Source organism: Xenopus tropicalis, chromosome 10, assembly GCF_000004195.4.
Source record: "Xenopus tropicalis strain Nigerian chromosome 10, UCB_Xtro_10.0, whole genome shotgun sequence".
NCBI classification, from domain to species: domain Eukaryota; kingdom Metazoa; phylum Chordata; class Amphibia; order Anura; family Pipidae; genus Xenopus; species Xenopus tropicalis.
Genome location: NC_030686.2, coordinates 20,854,478 through 20,864,663, shown reverse-complemented (window position 1 = coordinate 20,864,663; position 10,186 = coordinate 20,854,478).

The window sequence follows — 10,186 nt, the reverse complement described above, 5'->3', positions numbered from 1 at the left end:
TGCTTTAGTAGCCACAGAATGACACTGCCTGGAATTAGACAACTTGTGATCTACAAAAACCCCTAGAGCCTTCTCCATTAAGGATACCCCCAACACACTACCATTCAGTAGATAGTTTGCGTTTATATTATTTCTACCAAAGTGCATAACTTTGCACTTATCAACATTGAACCTCATTTTCCAGTTTGCTGCCCAGTTTTCCAATTTTGTCATATCGCTCTGCAAAGCGGCAGCATCCTGCATGGAACTTATAGTTTTGCAAAATTTTGTGTCATCAGCAAAAATAGAAACATTATTCTCTATGCCCACCTCCAGGTCATTAATAAACAAGTTAAAAGCAAAGGACCAAGGACTGACCCCTGCGGTACTCCACTAACCACAGAAGCTTTCCTACTACTGATGTCAGACTAACAGGCCTATAGTTTTCAGGCTGAGAACGAGATCCCTTTTTAAATAACGGCACCACATTAGCAATTCGCCAGTCTCTCGGCACCATGCCAAACCTCAACGAATCCTGAAAAATTATGTGAAGAGGCTTGGCAATCACAGCGCTCAGCTCATTTAATACCCTGGGATGAATCCCATCCGGTCCTGGACCTTTGTTTACCTTTACATGTTCAAGTCTCTTTTGAATTTCCTCCTGAGTGACCCACGCGTCAGTAGCTAAATTACTAGAACTGGGTATATTAAAAGGGAAGCCTTCATTAGCTGGCTCCTCAGATGTATAGACAGATGAAAAATAAGAGTTCAAAATTTCTGCTTTTTCCCCGTTCTCATCAACCAACGTACCCCCCCGTGATAATAAAGTTCCCACCTGTAGCACGGTGGATTTTATTTTGATTTTATAATGATTTACAATATACATCTGCTTTGACATATGAATCAAATCTTAGGTTTGAGTCAAGTAAAAGCAGCAGATTTTGGGACAGCTATTGTCCAGTGTTCAAGGTATATTGCTGGGTAAACAGTAAACACAGGTATTGTTACCCAGCAAATATCCTTGGAATAAACAAACAGACAGCATATAGACAATACACTTTATGTACAACTTATTTGAGCAACAAATAAGGCCTTCTACAAAGTCTAGTTAATAGGTTTTGTTCATGACAAAAGTTTGTACACAAGTCAGCACTTGGTGTTGGGGGTTTTGCTAAGAACTCTAGTATAAAAGGGAGCCTCCACCATGGGTCAGTAGCTTCGCCTAGGACTCCTGAACGAGTGCCGGGACATTTGGATCATCGCTTGGTTATCGGGAACCTGAAGGTCTTGCGCCAAAGGTTGTGGGGCTCCCCAATTGTGCTGAATTGTGCAGAACTGGCTACACTTGTAACTATAATCATACCAAGATAAGTAAATCTATTTGATTCTATTATTACTTGTGTGTTATTGCTCACTAACAGTTTATCAGAAGGCTTAATCATTGATCCTGCATATTTATTAATATTTGTCATTAATGTCAATTAATTATTAATATTAATAAAGGTTCACCCCCTTTATTACATTTGGCGTAGTCGGCAGGATTAACCCTTTTGATGCTGGGAAGTGCTGTAATAAATTGTATAGAAATTGTAGAATTTATAGTGCAGCTTTGTATGGTAGCGTAGTGGCAGTATTGTAGTGGCTTGTGCAGGGCAAACATACTGTTGAAAGTTAGCAATAATGTTCTGTTGGTTGAAAAACAAAGTTAGAGGGATAGATGATCAAACGAGCAACCTTCCCACATGGGCTAGTTCCGGACCCTGGACCCATGTTGCTCGGGATGTGATAGGAGATCAGCAACTCTCTCAGGTGACTCACCCCGATCACCTGTTGCTGAATTTGGATTTGTCTATGTGTTCCAAGGAGCAGAAGTCCTCAGCACAATTGGGTTGGTTGTGTTTTCAGGCGCTCAGGGAGGAGACAGTCCAAAGGGAGGCAGTTGAGCTTGAGCTGCAGGCAGTTAAAGATCAACTAGCCACAATGAGAGAATGTTTGCGCTCCTCATTAGCACACAATGAGGAGTTGGAGATAGAATTTACAAAATATGTGAGCAGAAAATGGTGTATTAGTTAAAGTAAGAACTCTTGTAAGTAAAAGAGACTAAGGGAGTGATTTATTTCTCAAGATAGAGAAACAAAATAAATGTTACATTTTGTTTAATTGTACTGTATGCTAATGTCATATGTTTTTCTGTTTCAGGATCTAAGAATCTGATTATTTTGAGTTAATATGGTTTTTAATTACAGACATCAAGAGTTGAAGGATCCATTATTCTTGACAAATTTTTGTTCTGTTTTTAGTGCACAGATTTCTGTGTAAAGGCCTTAAGACATGTCTGTTTTTGTTAAAAGAAAGTTTAACAATGAAACTTGAAAGTTTTTAACACTTTTTGTTGTATGTTTCTGAGAATGTGTGGGCCCACATGCATGTTGTTATGGTTTGTCTTGTCTTAATTGTGACAATGACTTAAATGTGACAGTGACTGAAAAATTCTTGACAAAGTAATACAAAATTAAGAAAGTTGTTAAAAGTTGACAAAAACAGATCTTAAATGCTAAGAACTGATGTTGCCTTGATCTTTTGTTTTATAGATGTTTATCAAGTGCATTAATAAATGGGTTAATAGCAAAACAATTGACAGCAAACAAGGATTTGGACATTGTTAATCTTGAATGGACATCAGTACAAAGTATTGAAGAACCTGGAATTCAGTTGAATGGTGACTTGGAAACTTAAATGGACATTGGTTTTGGACTTTATAAATGAATACTTATGTTTTGTTCAACTGCTTCTACAGACTGAAATTAGCATTGCATACACTATTGTACTAATGGTAATAGGAATGTTATGGCTTGTTACATGAACTGTAAAGTGCTAGTTAGTGGGTTTTATAGCACAGGCAGCACAGCTGAACTGTATATCTCCTATGGTATATAATATTGTGCAGTGAACCTACAGTGTAGAGCAGGCCCTGGCTGACAATCTGTAGATTCAGGCAAATGCCAGAGGTGCTGATGTAAGATGCCATAGACAGTCACTATTTATTGGGCTGGGGGGGGGCTGTTTGGGTCTCTGTGTATTTGAAATGCCAGGGCCTATTTTGAAATTAGTGTCAACGAAACTCTTTGATAAAACAGAAAGAGTGAGGGAGAAATTGTTATGTGAAACTAACAATGTCTGTAGACAAGTATTATGGTATAAGTAATTATTGTAAGTGTGAATAGGGTAATGTTATTTTGTGAGTTAGTACTGTGATGTCAATGGGGTTGGCTGAAGGAGAGTTTAGACAACTCTATATGATTGAAGTTAAAGACTACAACTTAATATACAATTCTGTTGAGGGACACAATAGTTTATAAGAAGTCACTGTTAGACTTGATAGTATCATCCCAAGTGATTTGAATGCCCTGGGTGATTTGTGGCCTTATGGGTGGAATTTGTGGTTACTGGTGATAGACATATTTTGGAAAAGCATTGGCAGAATGTGTATTGAGACTAAAATTCTGCTGAAATGAATTCAGTTGCCATTTGGTCTATAAGAGGGAGGTAAGGTAGAAACAAAGTGCATGGCAGATACATAATATAGTAAACATATTGCTTATCAAAGAAGCACTGTTTAACTATGTGAGCTGTAAAGCCTGCAATGAAACCTGCCCTTGGCCTAATTGTTTTGAGCAGCTGATAGCCTATAATGAAAATGCAGAGCAAGAGGGGTGCCTATACATGTTTGCCACATGATTGCCCAAGATATGTATCTACAAGTGGACACAGATTTTTCTCACTGGACAGAAATCATTATAGAGGTGTTTTATGACTTGGGATGTAGGTGAGATTTGTTTAATCTTTTGTTAAATGTAGTGTCCTTCAGTCAGAATTTCAGTCATTAATTGTTTATTTGTTTAGGGTAATGACAACCAGTAAATGCATATATTGCATTGAATGCAGCATTTTATGTTATCTGTATTAGAGGACTTACCAGTTTGTATACTGTTGGTTATTATTATCAAATCAGTATATTTTGTAAATCAAGGGGTGGAATGTAGCACGGTGGATTTTATTTTGATTTTATAATGATTTACAATATACATCTGCTTTGACATATGAATCAAATCTTAGGTTTGAGTCAAGTAAAAGCAGCAGATTTTGGGACAGCTATTGTGCAGTGTTCAAGGTTTATTGCTGGGTAAACAGTAAACACAGGTATTGTTACCCAGCAAATATCCTTGGAATAAACAAACAGACAGCATATAGACAATACACTTTATGTACAACTTATTTGAGCAACAAATAAGGCCTTCTACAAAGTCTAGTTAATAGGTTTTGTTCATGACAAAAGTTTGTACACAAGTCAGCACTTGGTGTTGGGGGTTTTGCTAAGAACTCTAGTATAAAAGGGAGCCTCCACCATGGGTCAGTAGCTTCGCCTAGGACTCCTGAACGAGTGCCGGGACATTTGGATCATCGCTTGGTTATCGGGAACCTGAAGGTCTTGCGCCAAAGGTTGTGGGGCTCTCCAATTGTGCTGAATTGTGCAGAACTGGCTACACTTGTAACTATAATCATACCAAGATAAGTAAATCTATTTGATTCTATTATTACTTGTGTGTTATTGCTCACTAACAGTTTATCAGAAGGCTTAATCATTGATCCTGCATATTTATTAATATTTGTCATTAATGTCAATTAATACAAATTATTAATATTAATAAAGGTTCACCCCCTTTATTACACCACCCCTTCTTGCTTCATTTTTTTACTATTCACATAATTAAAAAATAATTTTGGATTCTTTTTACTCCTAGCTGCAATATCCCTTTCCATCTCTATTTTAGATTGTCTGATAGCTTTTTTGCATGCTTTATTTGCTTCCTTGTACCTGATGAAAGTTTCTGCTGTCCCAGCTAACTTGAATGCTTTAAAGGCACGTTTTTTATTACCAACCTCGACCCTAACTCTTTTATTCAGCCATAAAGGTTTTGCTTTGCGATGCCTCTCCTTACTTACAAGGGGAATATACTGTTGTGTATACCTGCAAAGCAATGTTTTAAAGATGTTCCATTTTCCTTCTGTGTCTAACCCCATGAAAAGCCTTTCCCAGTTGACACATTGCAGAGATGCCCTTGCAAAGTCTGCACGTCTAAAATTGAGCGTTTTAGTTACTCCCTTATAGAGCTGTCTCTGCAGCATAATCTCAAAGGAGACCATGTTGTGATCACTGTTCCCCAAATGCTCACCCACACAAATGTTAGAGATGAGTTCAGTATTATTAGATATTACCAGGTCCAAAATAGAATCATTCCTAGTAGGTTCTTGAACCACCTGAAATAAAAAGTTGTCATTTAGCATGTTTACAAACCTACTAGCTTTTTCTGACTTAGCCACCCCATTACTCCAGTCAATGTCCGGATAATTAAAGTCCCCCATAATAACAACTTGACCCAATTTTGAAGCCTCCTCCATTTGCAAAAGTAGCTGGGACTCATCCCCCTCATCTATATGGGGTGGTGACCCCGTATAGACCTTCAGCCCTACTGAAATTTCTACCCAAAGAGATTCAACGTTTTCATTGGTAATGTCTTTATTACATGGCTTTAAATCTGACTTTACATAAAGACAAACCCCTCCACCCTTTTAAATCACTCTGTCCCTCCTAAAAAGCGTATACCCATTTAAATTCACAGCCCAGTCGCATTTTACATCCCACCAGGTCTCAGTGATACCAATTAAATCATAATTTTCAATACATGCAATAGCCTGCAGCTCCCCTAATTTACCTGACAAGCTACGCGCATTAGCCAGGGTTTATTTAAATAGAGAGACAGACAGAGCTGGGTTTATGCAAATAGAGAGACAGACAGAGCTGAGTTTATGCAAAAAGAGAGACAGACAGAAATGGGTTTATGCAAATAGAGAGACAGACAGAGCTGGGTTTATGCAAATAGAGAGACAGACAGAGCTGGGTTTATGCAAATAAAGAGACAGACAGAGCTGGGTTTATGCAAATAGAGAGACAGACAGAGCTGGGTTTATGCAAATAGAGAGACAGACAGAGCTGGGTTTATGCAAATAGAGAGACAGACAGAGCTGGGTTTATGCAAATAGAGAGACAGACAGAGCTGGGTTTATGCAAATAGAGAGACAGACAGAGCTGGGTTTATGCAAATAGAGAGACAGACAGAGCTGGGTTTATGCAAATAGAGAGACAGACAGAGCTGGGTTTATGCAAATAGAGAGATAGACAGAGCTGGGTTTATGCCAATAGAGAGACAGACAGAGCTGGGTTTATGCAAATAGAGAGACAGACAGAGCTGGGTTTATGCAAATAGAGAGACAGACAGAGCTGGGTTTATGCAAATAAAGAGACAGACAGAGCTGGGTTTATGCAAATAGAGAGATAGACAGAGCTGGGTTTATGCGAATAGAGAGACAGACAGAGCTGGGTTTATGCAAATAAAGAGACAGACAGAGCTGGGTTTATGCAAATAGAGAGATAGACAGAGCTGGGTTTATGCGAATAGAGAGACAGACAGAGCTGGGTTTATGCAAATAGAGAGACAGACAGAGCTGGGTTTATGCTAATAGGTATCATATAAAGACAAAAGTAAAAGCTACCAATGCCTTTTGTACAGACATACTTGCCCTTGCCGAGCCCACTGATACCTTCCTGTGCCCAACATGGACCCACCGCAGGGTATATTGATGCTGGGCCAGTGGAGCTGGGGTATTGCAAGGCTGGAGGTGCTGCATTGCCCTAGGCTGGTGTGATGGCTGTGGGTACCGAGGAGCAGACCTAGGGAAAGGAACACAAACAGCGCAGGACATTCCTTTCATGCGCTATGTGCAACAGGCAGCGGCCATATTGCCTTAATAAAGAGGGGCAGGGTGCCAGTGAGCAACAGGTGCACTTTATCAGGCGCTTTGGCAGGGTACTTGTATTCTTCCCCTTTACAGAGCGCTGGTAAGGCCCCATCTAGAATATGCTGTTCAGTTTTGGTCTCCAGTGCTCAAACGGGACATTATTGAGTTAGAGAGGGTCCAGAGAAGGGCAACTAAGCTGGTAAAGGGTATGGAAAGTCTCAGTTAAGAAGAAAGACTGGCCAAGTTGGGTCTGTTTACACTGGAGAAGAGGCGCTTAAGAAGTGACATGATAACTATGTATAAATATATAAAGGGATCATATAATAACCTTTCTAATGTTTTATTTACCAGTAGGTCCTTCCAACGGACACGAGGGCACCCACTTCGTTTAGAAGAAGGGAGGTTCCATTTAAATATTCGGAAAGGATTTTTTACAGCGAGAGCTGTGAAGTTGTGGAATTCCCTCCCCGAATGAGTCGTGCTGGCTGATACATTATATAACTTTAAAAAGGGGCTGGATGGATTCTTAGCAAGTGAGGGAATACAGGGTTATGGGAGATAGCTCTTAGTACAAGTTGATCCAGGGACTGGTCCGATTGCCATCTTGGAGTCAGGAAGGAATTTTTTCCCCTCTGCGGCAAATTAGAGAGGCTTCAGATGGAGTTTTTTGCCTTCCTCTGGATCAACTAGTAGTTAGGCAGGTTATATATAGGCATTATGGTTGAACTTAATGGACGTATGTCTTTTTTCAACCCAACTTACTATGTTACTATGTTACAAAGCCAAGGAACAGAGACACCCTTAGCCTGATTTACACTGAGTGGGCTACAAGCCAATAGGCCAATAACTTGTGTTGCTAAAAGCCCACACAGAAAGTGCTTGTGCCCCGGGTTAATGCGCATTAGGGCATAATGGAGCCTGGTACTGGGCACACACCCCTGCGCAGGGAATGAGTGCCGGGCACACTGTGCCATATGGAGTTTGGCCTGATAAAATGTTCCACATCTTGGCACCAACTGAGATCTCAAACTATGGGCGATATTAAATCTGCTTGGGGAAAGCAAATTCATTAGGACTTATAACTAAAGGCAAAGTTTTATGTTTTATCAGATCAGAACATCAAGATACAGAAAGGAAGAATGGAACCCAGTGTTTCTGAAAACAAGAGATATGTCGGATTAAATTCAGCACAAAATCATACAATATTTTGCCTTTTAATATTAGTGTGACTTCTCTGGCCGTATCAGTGTATAATAATTAGCGTGATGCTTTAAAGGAGAATAAATGGCATAGTCAGTAGGGGGGCCAGTTTGTTAGGCACCCCGTGATTATAATCTCTTACCTAAGGCCCTGGGCCGGGGCCCCTGATAACTACACTGGCCCGGGTACTGCTGCTTTCTTTTGCTTCAAGGTTGTGCTTTCCCCCTACTGAGCATGAACTCTGCACACACTGAGTGCTAAGGCAATGTGGCGCTTCTGCACTGGGTGCACTTTGTACCAACAGGAGCATGTGTGGTGCCTCGGGTCTCATGGAAGCAAATAGAATCACTGGGATCTATCTAGATCAGTGCTGTCCAACTTCTACGGTGCCGAGGGCCGGAATTTCTCTAGCATACATGGTGGAGGGCCGCTAATGGAAGCCAGTTTTGATCACTCCCCTTTTTGAAACCACACCCACTTCAAACCACACCTATTTTATCACAATGGTGGTAGCACAGCAAAATCCCAAATGCTTGGTCCTTACTGTGGGGATATCAACCATCATTCATATGTGAAAGAATTATGTCATATTGAGATATACCCTTAAATTCCATATGCCTCCTCCTCCCCTGTGGATAGCAGAGCAACCCCCAGTACATAATTACACACCTTAGGGACCATTTAATGGCTATTTCCAACTGCTAACAAACTCCCACAACAAACCCCTGCCAGGTTCACCTCCCACAAGCAGCATAGGGCAAGCAGAGTATGGCACACACAGGCAGCACTCTGCCTGTCCTATGCTGTCTGTGTGTGCCATACTCTGCCTGTCCTACCCTGTCTGTGTGTGCCATACTCTGCCTTCCCTATGCTGCCTCTGTGTGCCATACTCTGCCTGCCCTACCCTGCCTGTGTGTGCCATACTCTGCCTGCCCTACCCTTCCTGTGTGTGCCATACCCTCCCTGACCTATGCTGCCTGCGTGTTGGCTACGAGGGGTGAAACCAGTGTAATGGACAGTTGGGTCCGGCAGCAGAGGCTCCGGAGATGAAAAACGTGCCATGACTAGGATAGAAGGGTCCAACGTGAGTCTGGCAAGAGAAAACCAAGCTTATGTAACATTTCCTTAGGTAATATGGGGATCATAATTGTCCTTAGAGCATGGGTAGCAAGAGGATTGCACTGTGTTTCTCCTTCCATTATACCCCCTGCTCTCCAATGTAGGCGGCCCATCATAATTACACATGCAGGAAGATTCTCCAATCAGATCAGCCATCTTGCTGCTATCTAACATAGGGAGATCAGTGTTGAATATTGGCTTGCTCTGATTTTACCATGGAAAATCAGAGGGGCAGATATTGTGCTTTTTGGGCGCTCAATGAAAGAAAAGATGAAGATGAACAAAGACCAAGGAGCACACAAAGCGAGTAGAATTCTTATTGGATTCCTCTGCTGTGAGAGTTTAAAAAATATTTGACACTTTTTTTTAGGGGGTCACGGTGGGTGGGTGACTCGACTGGCAATCTGTGGGTTCTGGCAAATGCCAGGGGGGCTGTAAGGTGCCATAGACAGTCACTATTTATTGGGCTGGGGGGGGCTGTTTGTGCCTCTGGGTACTGGGAATGCCAGGGGGGCTGTAAGGTGCCATAGACAGTCACCATTTATTGGGCTGGGGTGCTGTTTGTGCCTCTGGGTACTGGGAATGCCAGGGGGGCTGTAAGGTGCCACAGGCAGTCACTATTTATTGGGCTGGGGGGGGCTGTTTGTGCCTCTGGGTACTGGGAATGCCAGGGGGGTTGTAAGGTGCCAGAGGCAGTCACTATTTATTGGGCTGGGGGGGGGGCTGTTTGTGCCTCTGGGTACTGGGAATGCCAGGGGGGGCTGTAAGGTGCCACAGACAGTCACTATTTATTGGGCTGGGGGGGCTGTTTGATCCTCTGGGTACTGGGAATGCCAGGGGGGCTGTAAGGTGCCACAGGCAGTCACTATTTATTGGGCTGGGGGGGGCTGTTTGTGCCTCTGGGTACTGGGAATGCCAGGGGGGCTGTAAGGTGCCACAGACAGTCACTATTTATTGGGCTGGGGGGGGCTGTTTGTGCCTCTGGGTACTGGGAATGCCAGGGGGGCTGTAAGGTGCCACAGACAGTCAC